At 34.3% G+C, this 14668-nt stretch overlaps 1 protein-coding gene across 2 annotated transcripts in view; it reads left to right on the top strand.

The window, feature by feature from the left end:
- The window catches only part of LOC128991515 (zinc finger protein 91-like), a 107767-nt gene that overhangs the window by 86436 nt on the left and 6663 nt on the right, over positions 1–14668 (top strand). The window lies entirely within an intron of this gene.

The raw sequence follows: 14668 nt of genomic DNA, 5'->3' as shown, positions 1-14668 counted from the left end.
AGTGTTAAAAATATACTTTCTAAAGGTGAGGATAAGGTAGGTGGCAAAGGTAGTTGTATACAGCTCATTGTACTCTTAGCAGTTTAAGAGAAGTTCTTAAGAAAACTCTACGAAAATTCAATAAGACTTAGGGAAAGGTACAAAAATTAGAACTATATATTCTTTTGGAAAAAATATTAAAACAATAATTTTAACCAGATCTCAAATTCTGTAGCACACGAGAAAACCACCAAGTATGAAGCAAATTGCGGGTTGCAGATTGAATTATTAAAACAATTTATAAGTGTAATAAAGCTAGTTACGCTTCTTTCACATTCTAAGGTTTTCACAATCTGGTTCAAAGTCACATGGTATTATGCTGTGTCTATAGCTTTCTTTCACATTACACGGTTTCTTACTGTATAGCGAGATGAATGAGGTTAAAATTTTAATTGTTAATTCATTTAGCTCGCAAACAAACAATAAACCGGGAACAGCTTAAGGCATTGTAGCTATTAAATCAAACGTAAATGGCATACAAGATGGTCTTTGCCTGTGAACAGCACACTGTACTTTACAATTAAAATGACATTAAAGAACATAGAATATTTTTTAAACATTAATTAATATATTTAAAATATTCATGCTCGACTTCCTCTTACAACCAACGAAAAGTGCTCCCTCAGCCTACTAGTATAGGTCGCGGCCCATAGTTTGCAAAATGCTGATCTAAAGGTACTGTGCAAGAATTTTTTTGAAATAGTTTAAAATACAACAAATCCAGAGTACCATAAACTATTCCTCGGGTTTTAATTAAATACGAGGTGTTAATCCGTCCTACGTACGGGAATCGAGTAGTCAGTTAAAACCGTGTATAGTTCAGAACAGTTAGTTTACACCAGAGAGCAAAGAATAGAAATTCTGTGCTCTCTGGTTTACACAAATAAAGAAAAGTTTTATTGCAGTTTTAATGAGAAAAATCTTCTTGTAAACAAATGTTGCATGACCATATATGTTTTTATCCCATCATATGCCTATACGAACACAATAAAATAGAACAAAGTATAAAACAGCAATTGTGACGATGTGAAACGCGTTGGAGTGAGATTTGCGGCTGATTCGCACACTGATTATAAGTAGCCTACTTTAGAAAGAGTAATTATGAATTGGGAAGTACATCTGAGCCTCCAAACGTAACCATAACTGAACACACGCCAAACAACTTTTTAGATTCCATAAAAGGATGGTTAGTCTGATTGCAGTATTCTATGTCAATGATGACGTTGTGTTTAATCTATGTCATCCATCTGTAGGTATATCTTTGGATAAAAATATGCTGAGGTTGTAAAGGTAATTTAAAAATCCTGATTCCTGATGATTCTTGATCTCCTTTTTTATTACATCAATATTTCCGGGCCTAATGGCAAAAGCTACCAAGATGAATTAAAACATGTACAAATAGTTATTTTCCTACTCTTTCCTCAAAAAGTTGAGCAGTGAAATAATTTGCATATCCTTTTTTAAGACTCGGGTACAGAGCCTTAACTTGTATACATCATGGTAATTACTTATCTCAGTGGTCTAATTATCTTCTAATCTAACTTATTTCCTTTAATCAATGACAAAATCAAAGTAAATAAAATTACCTCATAGTTATTTTTTTTCTTTTTTTACAGCATTTATTTCTGGATCAATGATGACATTATCCACAGAAGTGTTACAAAATAAACAAGAAAATAACTAATAACATCGTGGGTTCGCCCAGACCTGAGACGCCCTGTAACATAATTAATTTAGATAAAAATATTTAATCTTCTTTAGGTTCATTAATCCAATAGATCTTGAGGAAGCCTTCGACGTAGCCTCCTGTTCTCAGTTTCTTTGCCAAGATGAAAAGCTAGTGCACCAGGAACATTGTTTAAAGACTTCAGAAATTTAGAGTTGGTTTTTTCAATAAAGGCCGAGATAGACTCCACTCCTAGCTCTTCATGTATATGCCTGTTTCTAACAAACCAGGGAGCATTCACCGCTATTCTTAGAATTTTGTTTTGGATCACTTGAATTTTGAAGAGTTTGTTTTTTTATATAGATAATCCCCAGATAGGAAGATGCATACTTAATCAAAGGCCAAATTATTGATTTGTAGATTAGAACTGTACAAGCTGGCTTCAGAGTAGATTTCCTATTGACCAAAGGGAAAAGCTTTGCAAGGCGTGCATAACCTTGGGACAGTTTTTTTATTAACGTGGTAGTTCCAATTAAGTTTTTGTCCAGCCATACTCCAAGATATTTTATGGCATGGTCATCAGGGTTCCATGGTAGAAAGTTACCATATATTTGAATTTCATATGGCAATGTATGTTTTTTCAAGGAAAATATTTTGATTTCACATTTAGTTGAATTTAGGTGAAATTTCCACTTGTAGAACCAATTAATGAGAACGTCCACAGAGTGGCACAGGATAGCAGTGTCGTCGGCGTACAGAGCTAATGAGGCGTCTTCTGGAAGAGGGGCGTCTGCCATGTATAGATTGAACAATACAGGGCCCAATATTGAACCTTGTGGAACTCCTGCATTGACTCGTCGAATAGATGATTTAGAAGAACATATTTTAACAGAGAAGGTCCTGTGACAGAGAAACAATTTTACAATATTGGTTAAATATTTTGGAAATACAAAATGAATCAATTTAAACACAAGACCGTCATGCCATACCTTATCGAATACCTGAGATATGTCAAGAAATGCCGCTACTGTGTGCTGTTTCCTCTCAAACCCTTTGACTATAGTTTCATATATATGTAAGATTTGATGTATAGGCGAATGTTTCGGCCGAAATCCAAATTGATGAGCACGAATTATATTTGCAGCATCTATGAAACAGGCAATTCGTTTCAAGATGATTTTTTCAAAAACTTCAGAAAGTGTAGACAGTAAGCTGATTGGACGGTAACTCGATGGAGAAGACTTTGGTTTACTAGGTTTATGGATAACTGATATTTCTGCATGCTTTCAAATAGAAGGGAAGTAAGATTTAGACAAACATGCATTAATAATTATTGGTGAGATTTCGCAAAATAATATTACGAATAAGGTCATGACCAGGTGATTTATGGAGTGGAAGCTTTTTAATTACTGCCTTCATTTCAGATTGGCACGCAAACTTTATTGGTAGTTAATCAGATAAAAATTGTCCATTCAAAGTCACGTTCACCATTTCATCGTCACCATAATCAGCAAGATCACTGGGTTGAAATGTAGTTTCATAAAAATCTGCCAGCAGTTCACACTTCTGTGAATCAGTCTCACAGATAAGGTTGTCTTTTTTCAACGTAAGTATGACCGAGGGAGTATTTAAAAGGCGTTTAGTTGCTTTCCACATATTTGGGTCACTCGGATGAATATCAGAAACATACTTCTTATAGTTGTCTATTCTAAATTCCTCGAGTTCTGTTTTCACTCTTCTTCCCAGTTCGTTGAGTTGCCTTTTAAAGTGTGGTAGACGGTATCGCTGCCAAAGTCATCTAACTTTATGTTTTTCTCTAATAAGATGCATTATTCTGATTGGAGGATGATAGCAGTCATTATTTGGTGTGGGAAGTGAGGGTTTCAAGATAGCTTTCCTGGCACAAGTTTTTAATGATTCAGTAAATAGTTTAACAGAGTTTTCTATTTCAATGCAAGAAAATAATTTAGGCATACCTTCTAAACATTTATCCAATTCTGCACTGAAAATTTCTCAATTTATCTTTCCATTAATTAATCGTTGTGGTGGACAACTGAATTGAGGTTGCGTGAAGAAGGTTATTATAACGGGAGAATGGTCAGAGTCCAGCTCGGGTAAAATATTTTGAATGATTGGAGCTGTAAAGTTTTTGTGCAGAACCAAATCAAGTATATCTGGCTGATAATTAGGTTGCCATGGAAAATGTGTTGGTTCTTGTGGCGCATCAATCATTACGTTAGAGTTATTTGTGAGTCGTAACAAACGGTTTCCATTTGGATTTGCGGTTCTGCAAGCCCATATCTGATGTTTACAATTTAAGTTCCCCATAACAACAGTCGAACAAGTTTCTGCAAACAGCACCTGGAAGTCATTATTGTGGAGCCGTTTGTTCGGGGGTTTGTAGACAGATATTAAGCGAAAGTCTGCACCATGTCTTAAATTCATTTTTACTCAAAGAGCTTCTACCGAAGATAAACGAGGTAAAAATATATTATGATGGTCCAAAGTTCTTCGCACAAAAATTGCAACGCCACCTGAAGCTATTGGATTAGGCCTATCTTCCCTGTATATAGAATACCCATTAATTTTGAAATTATTGTTAACATTGTCTCACTGATGAGCGAATTGGCCACTTTGCTTTCTCAAATCAGTGAGAGAACATGTACATTGTTAGGTAACTGTAGGAAAAATATATTTCTAACGTTATGTGTAGATTTTCCCAGCCATACACACGAGCTGAGAATGAAGTTTTTAAAGAAACATACTTGCCTATTAATATGTAGATAATGAATTCATTAAAGTCGGCTGGTTTTTACTCGAGTTATCCATTATTATCAGTCGACATTATTCTGTAACATTTTAATCCTGGCCAGCTCAGTAAATTTCACGTAATTGATTAACACACACCATATCCAGACTCCACACAGACAACGATAGATTTAAATACAGGGGAGACTCCCATATGGTGAGTGGGGGGGGGGGGGGTTAACCAACACACGATCAGTCCAAAACTAAGGGTTGACAGAACGAGATGTAATAAGCCAATCATCTGTCTCAAGTAAGAGACACGACTCTCGGCTTTTTAAACAATATTAATTAGTTGTAGTCGTACAACTTCGTGAGTAGGTGTAAGGTGTAAGTCTAATGATGCTAGAAGCTACTCATGTACTAGTGGCTACTTAAACCTCCCTGCGAGTGTCGATGGATACAGAGGCCTCTTAGTAAACTTCCACGCACGATACATATATTTATCGTACTTATATTTACCGTAAGGGTTAGTTTAACTCAATATATTGAGTAAATATTGACCACGGTCAACATAATTTAACTCAACTACGAGCCATTTGGTGTTCGCGTCAACATCTACAACGAACTGTGTTTGACGACTACACTAGCGCTACTAGCATGTATCACCCTAACTAACTAAGGCGCGTAACAGTTCGTCTAGTAACCACTAGGTTTCACTGAGCCTAAATCTATAGAAGTGTATTTATTTATCAATAATCTAAAATTATCAAGGTACAAAAAAAACAAATTTAGCTTTCGTTGAAATAATGTAACATATATAAATAATAAACTAATGTAAAGTTTTGCGAATCAAATCCGGGGTTGTTTACTTTTAATACTCTGTATTTCGTTGACACTCACAGTGATTTTTGAGTAGCTACATGACTACACCTCTTTTAAGCAACCCATATGCATCCCACTTTTACTTTGACACCATAATGTAATATTAAGGACAGGCGCGCCTATCCCGACCACGACCAAACGCCCGACCAGTCGTTGTCGTTCACCATGCGACCAGAGCACGACTTGGCACGACCCGACCACGACCCGACCAAGGCAACTAATGTTTTACAAACTCCAGTGTCAAGATGGATGTTGAAGAAGTAGCTGCTGTGATGCATCTAAGAAACGATACTGGGTACATCCAATGTTAACTGTAAGGTCTACAAAAGGGCAGTTTGCTACGTTTTATGAAGAGCTACGTCAATATGAAGACGGGTTTTTTAATTACACAAGAATGTCTGTTAAAAGCTTTGATGAATTACATAGAAAAGTTGCTGGTAAAATAAGGGTGAAATCAGGGGTGAAATTAAAATTTCCGTGTCAAACTCCTGTGACATTTTACGAAATAACTCACTTCACAGACCGGCGCAAAAAGCAAGTGCTCAACGTTTGGTTGATCTAGGAATACTGGGGGTTGAGTGGTGTACTGGTCGGGTCGGAGGCAAGTCGGGGGTAGTGCGTGACGTCCCATTACATTGTGTGCTATTTTTGGCTGCAACGACCAGCGACCCGCTGATAAGCGGGACCTGACCCGGGCCCGATTAAACTGAAAAATGTTGGTCGTGTGACCAGGGTCCGACCAGTCGACCAGTGCGCGCTGTTCCATTTATTCCTATTGTAAAACTGGTCGTATCCGACCAGTCGGAGTCGTGGTCGTGGTCGGGATAGTGCGCGCCGGCCCTAAGGATGTATTGTTTTAAAAGCCGAGAGTCGTGTCTCTTACCTGAGACCGATGATTGGCTTATAATAAAATAACCAACATCAAATCACTACACTTGTACACTAAACACATTAAACACTTATGAAGTACTCACTCTCCTGTCTCTGGCACTGATTGGACCAACGTACCAGCCGTTCCACACCGTTTACCCTAAATATAAATTTAATATGGTCTGCCTCGTCAAGTTTGTGATTGTGATAATCTATCACGTACACATTACTGGACCTATAAATTATAAACAAAAATGTCAACTGCTATACTGTCCATTAGCACGAGAGTTCAAGTAAAAAAATATCCGTTGGTAATAAAATTTGGTGTGTAGTGTAAGCCCATTTTAAGATCATAAATACAACAGCGATGGTTCAACTCTGCGGTGCAATATAAACCATTTATCCCTATGGACTAATTACCCAAGCCAATAAATCTATTGGTCTATTGGCTTTGGTAATTAGTAATTGGTTGTATTCAAATTCAAATTCAAATAATCTTTATTTGTAAGTAGCATATAACATACATAAATAGTGTCAAAATACAGGTATGAAAAAGTATAATCAAAGGTTTCTTAAAATTATCAATGCATAAATTAAACATTATTTCCTACAATTCAACTAAGGAAGCTTTGTTGATACATTCATATATAGTTTATTTATTTAAGAGGGAGGTTTAGAAATTCATCCAGCGAGTAAATTACCTCGTTAATTAAATAAGCTTTCAGTTGTCTTTTAAATTTAATTGAATTTTTTTCTTTATTACTATTTTCTGGGATTAATTTTAAAAACTGTTCACCAACATATGTTGGTTTTTTTTCATAGAGCTTCAGTCTGTGCTGATTTTGCCTTATAGAGTTCTTTTTTCTTGTGTTATAATGATGTGTGGGTTCGTTAGGGACATCATTAGGAATTTTGTTCTTTGCACACAGAATGACGTCAAGAACATATTGGCCATAAACCGTCAGTATTTTTAACTGTTTAAAATGTTCTCTGGCCGAATCATCTTGATTCAATTTCAGCATTACTCTTATAGACCTCTTTTGGAGTCTTAACATACCATCCAAATTTGCTTTTTTTGTTGCTCCAAATAAACAAATACCAAACGAAATATGAGAATGTATGTAAGCAAAATAAATATTTTTCAATGTTGTTAAATTACAATAAAAAGACATTTTTGAAAGCGCATGAATTCCAGAGTTCATTTTTGTCAAGATCTTGTTTACGTGTTCATTCCAATTAAGGTGTTTATCGATAGTCAGGCCAAGAAAATTTGTACTTGACTTTGGATCAATTATGTGGGAATCAAACACAATCATTGGTTCTATTTGACTTCTAATTTGTGGAGTTTTAAACGTAATAAAATTGGTTTTATCATGATTTAATGTTAAATTTTTATAAGTTAAGTAATCTCCAAGGTTTCCCAGTTCTATGAAAGCAACCATTTCCGTTTGTTCTATTTTAGGTGTTGAAATGAGTAAATTAGAATCATCAGCATACAGGCATAGTTCACTGACAGGCTTACATGAAAGTGATTTGTCCATGTCCTTAACATAGCACAGGAAAAGCAATGGACCAAGAATAGACCCTTGCGGAACGCCATATTTTATTGTCTTTAAATCTGATGCTGTCTTAATGATTTTATTGTTTTTTCGATGTGTGATTTCCACATATTGAGTTCTGTTTGTTAGATATGAATGAAACCATTGCAATGAATTATTTGATACTCCGATAGTTTGTAATTTTTTCAAAATTAAAGAATGTTTGACACTATCAAAAGCTTTAGATAGGTCCATGAATATGCCAATTGTATTTTCACCTTTATCAACACGGTCAATTACTGACTCAATAAATGAAACAGCAGCAGTAACAACCGATCTCCCAGACCTGAACCCATGTTGATTACTATCCATCAAATTACATTTTTCAAGGTATGATGTAAGCTGACTATTTACTATTTTTTCATAAATTTTGGAAATGGCTGGTAACAACGAAACAGGGCGATAATTAATAATATTTTTTGTGTCACCCTTTTTATGTACTGGAATGACTTTTGCCTTCTTTAATTGATCTGGAAATATACCTGTAACGAAAGAGGAGTTAATTAAGTGAGCTATAATTTGGCTTATCTCATATTTTATACTCTTAAGATGTGTAACAGGCACTTCATCATAGCCACTGGAATTTTTATTTTTTAATGATGATATAACCTTTTCCACCTCCCTCTTATCAACAGGTTGAAAATTAAACTTAGGCTTAATTGACCATTCCTGAACAGATATAGCTTCTTCATCTATACATGGCACCTTACTGTTATAGTCTGGCTCTACGTCTTTTACTATGTCTATAAAATAGTTATTAAAAGTATCTGAGACATTTTTAGGATCTTCTATAAGATGTTTACCCCTAACTAAACTAATACCACTATATTTTTTGTTGTTGTTAGCTCCAACTTCAGAATTTATAATGCCCCATACAGTTCTTTGGACGTTTGAGGATTTACTAATTTTTTTCTCAAAGTATTTCATTTTAGCTTCATTTAATTCTTTCCTAAACTTAAGCTTTTCTTTTTTTAGTAACTCTTTTACCTCATATTGTCTACATTCTCTTAGTTCTTTTGTTTTCTTAACTAATGTGTATTGTTTAGCCCTAAGTTCATCTGTAATCCACTGATTTTTTTTCTGAGTTTTAGTGATTAATGTTTTTGGAAAAGCCACATTAAAATAAAAGTTAAATACACTATTGAAATTATTATATTTTTTTTCTGGTGATGCAAAGTATACATCGGCCCAAGTTTCATTTCTTAAAAGCATGCTAAAATATTCAGTATTTTGTTGAGAGAATTTACGTATTTCTTGTTTCACTGACTTTTCATTTTGGTGTTTGAAATTCAAGCAATTAATATCTAAGACTTGTCCGTCATGATCTGACAGACATGTCACTATGCCTTCAACAGTAATATTAAATACATCTTTGGCCTTAACAAAAAAATTATCTATGGCGGTCTTTGAGTCTACAGTTATTCTTGTAGGAAAATCTACTAGATATTTCATACCATGACTTTTCAAAGTATCTTTCAGCATTTTACAATTATGATTTTTCTTTAAAATATCAATGTTAATGTCTCCTCCTATAATAATATTATTAAATTTTTTACCATAAAAATCAATTAAAATATTCAACCGTTCCAAAAATATTTTTACATCAAAACTTGGGGACCTGTAAATGCCTATAACTAGAAACTTACATTTATTTTTAAAACAACTAGATACACAAAACTCAAATTGCCTTTCTTCTAAGTAACTATCACTTAAAAAACTAGGCACAGCCACCTGCTTCCATTCAATGTTTTCTTGTGATAGTATCATAACACCTCCCTTGTGTGATATTTTCCTGCAGAAAGATGCATTGATTTTATAATTGTTTAAATTGAATCTATTTAATTCATCTTCTCTCATGTCATGTTCTGACAAAATGACAATATGCGGCTTTAGTTCATGTAAAGTTGCTTCTAGTGCGTTAATTCTTGAATTAAGATGCTGTATGTTTTGGTGAAATACCTTTAGTGAATTTAGTTTGTTAATTTTGTTTTTTACTTTATTGGGGGTGTTGTATTGACTTTTGAGTTTAAAGAAGAAGAAGCAGGGGACTGAGAACTAAAACTACTATTGATACAATGTGTAGATAAACTAGGAGCATTCTTCAACTGAAGCACTGAATTTAAAGAAACCAAGGCTTTCTCACCCACATCACTGGCCACTTCACTGATGGTAGGTTGACTGCTGACGACTGGATTCACTGGGCTGGATGGCTGCAGCTGGATTGACGGTGGTTGAGTAGATTGTCTTGATTCCGTTAAGTCTTTGGAGCTGGTCTGACACGTTTGCACCGAAGAAGAAGCTTGTGAAGGAGGAAAATTAACTTGTGACATAATAGACATTGGCTTCGTTTTATTTGGATTTTTTTGTAGTTTTATTGTAATTATATCTTGTAACTGTTTAAAAAATTCTCTTCCAGTTAAACCATTTTTCAACAATCTGCTAGATTTACTGTTGTTAACAATAATTTTTACTTCAGCTTCTGTGTTCATTTGAAAAGAAATTAAGTTATCAATAAAGTGTTCCAGAGAAATTCTGTCCCTTACACACCCCATTGGGGAACAAAGTAAACACTTAAGACCTTTTTTACTAAAGTCCACTGCCAAATTTTTAAATGCTAAATCATAATCTTCCTTAGTTGGTTTATTGAAGTACTTGTCTTTAGTCAACAATGTGTATACAACCGGTCCTTTGCCTACTTCCTGGCATGCTAAATGTTTGTTTAAGCAATGTGATCTTTGCGGTTTTCCAAAATGGCTTCTAAACACTGTAGCAATACCAGCACTCATACTTTTGTCGTCCTCTAGGTCCCTAGAGGCACAGTGTGCAAATGCAACTGTTTTATCGAGTTGATATTCCTCAAACATGCTCTTAATGTGTGTTTCAGCAATCTTTATAGTGTTTTGGCAGTTTGTTGACAATTTATGACCTTTGTAATCTGATCTGCTTATGTCGATCTTCTTTATGTTTTGCATATGCTGGTTGTTCCCTTCACAGATATTTATCACCCCGTTAATAACGCGGCTTAAAATAAAATTTCCTTTCCTGTTCAGATGAACTCCATCTCTTCCCAAGCAAGAGTCATTAATATATTTCTCGAGATCTAGGAAAATAGCCTTATTGTCCCTACAAAGCCATCTTATATTTTTATTTGCATGAGACCTTAGTTTATATGCTATGTTCCTTCTGTGTATGATACCATTAATAACTAATTTAGAGTTTGGAAACGCCATTTTTGTCTTTTTTATAACATTTGACATTGCTCCCATTAAGTCTTCTGAATCTCTCATTTGATCCAGGTCATTTGTTCCAACATGAATAATAACAGTTTTGGGCAACTTTACTTCCTTAGAAATAAGATCAATTTTTTCAACCATGTTGACAGCACAAGCACCTCTAAAGCAGCTTACTTTAGTGTTGGGAAGAGAGACACATTTTACCATTGAGTCCCCAATAACAAGTGTTGATGGCCACTCACTGCTACTTCTGTTCTGGGGTTTTGTATTGGGATTCTTCCATGAGTATTGAGTTTTCTTTTTATTTTGTTCCTTCCTACTGTTTCCATTTCTGCTCGTCTTGACCTCTTTTTCTTGATCGTAGTTATTATTATTTATATGTGTCTCATTCTCTTCTTGGCTCAGGCAATCATATCTGTTTTTCAGAGGGATGGAGTCATGGTTGTTCATTTGTTTGTCTTTATTTTTATATTTGTTTGACTTTTGAACCTTATTCCATTCAAGTGCAGCTCTACTTTTACTGACTTCGATAATTGTATTTTCCCTCTCAGTCTGAGTGTACTTCTCCTGTACTTCAATCAAACTTCCAATCATATTTATATTTTTATTCGATTGATCTTCCAGTTTTGTTGACTCAGGTTTACTTGATCCGCCCAGCATTTGAGACACCATTCTGTTGATATTCAAGCAGTCTTTTTTTCTATTCCGCATGATTGCAGCCAACTGTGCTCTTTTGGTCCAAGCCTCGAGCTCGCTGACAGTGAAATCGCACAAAGTCATCACATCAGAGTGTCCTCTAATAATTTTACTCAAGATGTGTTCAGCCGTTAAAATCATATAAACACCACAGTCAGAAGTGTTGTGTTGCTGCGGTGTTTTGTAAACTTCCATGTGTGAGTTTTCTAATTTTAAATGGGTGGATATTTTTCCCATTATTTTCTTTGCTGATTTAAGATTATAGTCTTTATAAGAATCAAAATAGCAAAATTTGTTGTCGATTTTACTATAGACCAGTAAGCTCCAATGTGTTCCAGAGCTAAAGTCACCCTGTATGTCGTTGGTGTCAAGAGACTCCGCATCATTAACAGGTATCATTATATAAGACTTTGTATCCAACTTCAGTGGCTCCAAGATGCTGGTTGTGTCCTCTATGCATTTTGCTGCTATTCCAATAACTGGATTCATTATGTAGACTAAGAGTTTTTGATCAACAGTGGAGTTTAATAAATCAAAGTACACCTGAATAGCATCATCTGTCAACCAATTTCCATCCAATATTGATATACATATTGCTATGTCATTTGTCATAATATGTTTTTGGCTTTCCTGTGCTTGAAATTCTGTATATATTTTAACTGGCCCATTTACTTCTGGTAATCCATTTTTTGAGAGAGGTGTTACAAAGCTTGAATCAATTTGTGCTTCTGTATAAATGGGTTGTTGACTGAAAGAGTCCCAATCTGAGCTGTCAGTCTGTGTCACTTCTGAGTTACTTTCATTGTCAGTTGCGAGTGTTAGTACAGATTCTTCTAAAAACGGTTTGACTTTTTTCTTAGTTGAAAAGTTAAAATCTCCAATCTTATATGGCAATTTATGTTGCTCTATATATGCTGCTAGCTCCTTACGGGATCTAAACACTTTTCCCCTTGGAGATTTTATATAAATGTCTATTTTTCCCTTATTTATTCCTTTTTTTATAATTACTTCCTCCCTCAACCATCCTTTTGGCAGTTCATCAATGTTTTCTTTAATTGTTACCATAATTGTTTGTACAATGAAAAATTGTGTACATAAACAACTAATGTCTACTTATTTGATCCATCAAGTTCAATATTTTTTAATTGATTAAAAATGTATCTTTGTATAAAAAATAAAATAGCCTAATAGCAATCAGTGAATTGCAGTACAGATTATTTAAAAGTGTTTCTATTGAAATTATATTCCAGCAAGACTATAGACACAGCTGTAGAGATAAGTCCAGGCATAGGGTTTGTTTACATTTGCTAATCAACCAGTGATAAGACGTCTGCTGATTCCATCAATGAACCTGTGTGGTGGAGGTGGTGGGGTTATGAGTCTGTACAGTCCAAATAGAACAGGAAAGTTTCTACTGAGGTCAAAACAGATTGCTTCCTTCCTGTCTTCAGTTTTAATATTTATTTTTTAGTGTCTATAGTTAGTTTTTCAACTACTTGTAACTGTGTATAGGTGGTCAACTTGACTACTGAAATGTCCCTTCAATAAAATTTGTTGTGAAGTGTCTTTAAAATTGAAAAACTTGTAGAGTGAAAACATGTGCTTTTAAAATGGAAAAACTGGTAAGTTTTAAATATTACGTTTTTGACAATATAAACCAATAATTTCTGGAGTGTTTGTTGCAGTTAATAGAACTTACTTAATTGATTACTATCCTGCGCACTTTACTGAAAACCACTTTGAAATACTCGACTTTTTAAATAAAAACTTACTAGAAAACTTACTATGTAAAACAGTTCTATATGCAGACGACACACATAATCCAATCTATTGTAATTATCTATTGTTTTATCTATTGTAATTGGTTATTGGTAATTGGTTAGTAATTGGTTTAGTGGTATCTCCAAACCAAGAAACTTGACTATCTTCACCATTAATCATAGCTTGAAAAGAGGAAAATAAGTTAGTATTTATTATAAAAAACAATTGATAGTGTTTCAAAATAACTTTAAATACTCCAGGTTTTAACGGGCAATAACTTAAATAGTCGTTAATATAAGTCAATAAAATAACGGAAACACCAAATAAATAGCTTGGTTGGATAGAATGAACGAGCTTATATTATAATATAGATTTGAGGATTTAAAATGTGTTTAACACCATTAACGGATGGTGTTTTTGGCCTCTGGGGACATAAAAACCAAAAATTAAATCAGTCCCTTGTCAAGGTCATACCATGAGACCTGGTAATAGCTTACCCATAGCGAATTCGAGCAATTGCAAAGTATTACAGGCGTTATTTTAAAAAGAATAACATTAACAATTTCCGATGACTTTAGAACAGTCGACTAAAATATTATGGAAATACTCACTATGTACATAACAGATCAATATAATCAAAATTTCTTGTTACAAATATCTTATCATTTTCAAAAGCTGATCGTGTTTTTTTGTTTTTGTTCCGCCAAACTCTTTTATTGTAAACAGAACAGTCAATAAGTTTGCCATTTTAACAGTTTGCTACTAACATTTACTTACTTGAATGAAAATAAATATTTACTATTTGAATCTGGGTTGGCGTAAATATTACAATGGAAAACACCCCCCGTTGCAGCAAACCTGCAGACTAAGCGAATTTCCATTTCTCCTTGTTATTCCGGTTAGTTTGAATACCCCCATTTTTAAAGTGATAAAAAAAATCATATAATTTTTCTTGTTTTAAGGGTTTGTTGTCGTTTTTCGTGGAAAAGAATGTCATTTATGGGATCAGCGTCAAATTTTGAGTATAATGAGAAAAATCGGGTGCAAATTCTATAAATGGTCATTAAAAACCCAACTATTTATATCTAGATAACCAACAATGATGCACAGCGTACTATAAATTATATTCTATAACCTTGTAATTGGTCAAATTTTTACGAGGGGTAATATTTCGG

This window comes from Macrosteles quadrilineatus, unplaced genomic scaffold (assembly GCF_028750875.1).
Source record: "Macrosteles quadrilineatus isolate MER2022 unplaced genomic scaffold, UCM_ALF_1.0 Scaffold_4__1_contigs__length_99947679, whole genome shotgun sequence".
NCBI classification, from domain to species: Eukaryota; Metazoa; Arthropoda; class Insecta; order Hemiptera; family Cicadellidae; genus Macrosteles; species Macrosteles quadrilineatus.
The sequence above is the reverse complement of the archived record's forward strand: the minus strand, read 5'-3'. Positions and strand labels throughout refer to the sequence as shown.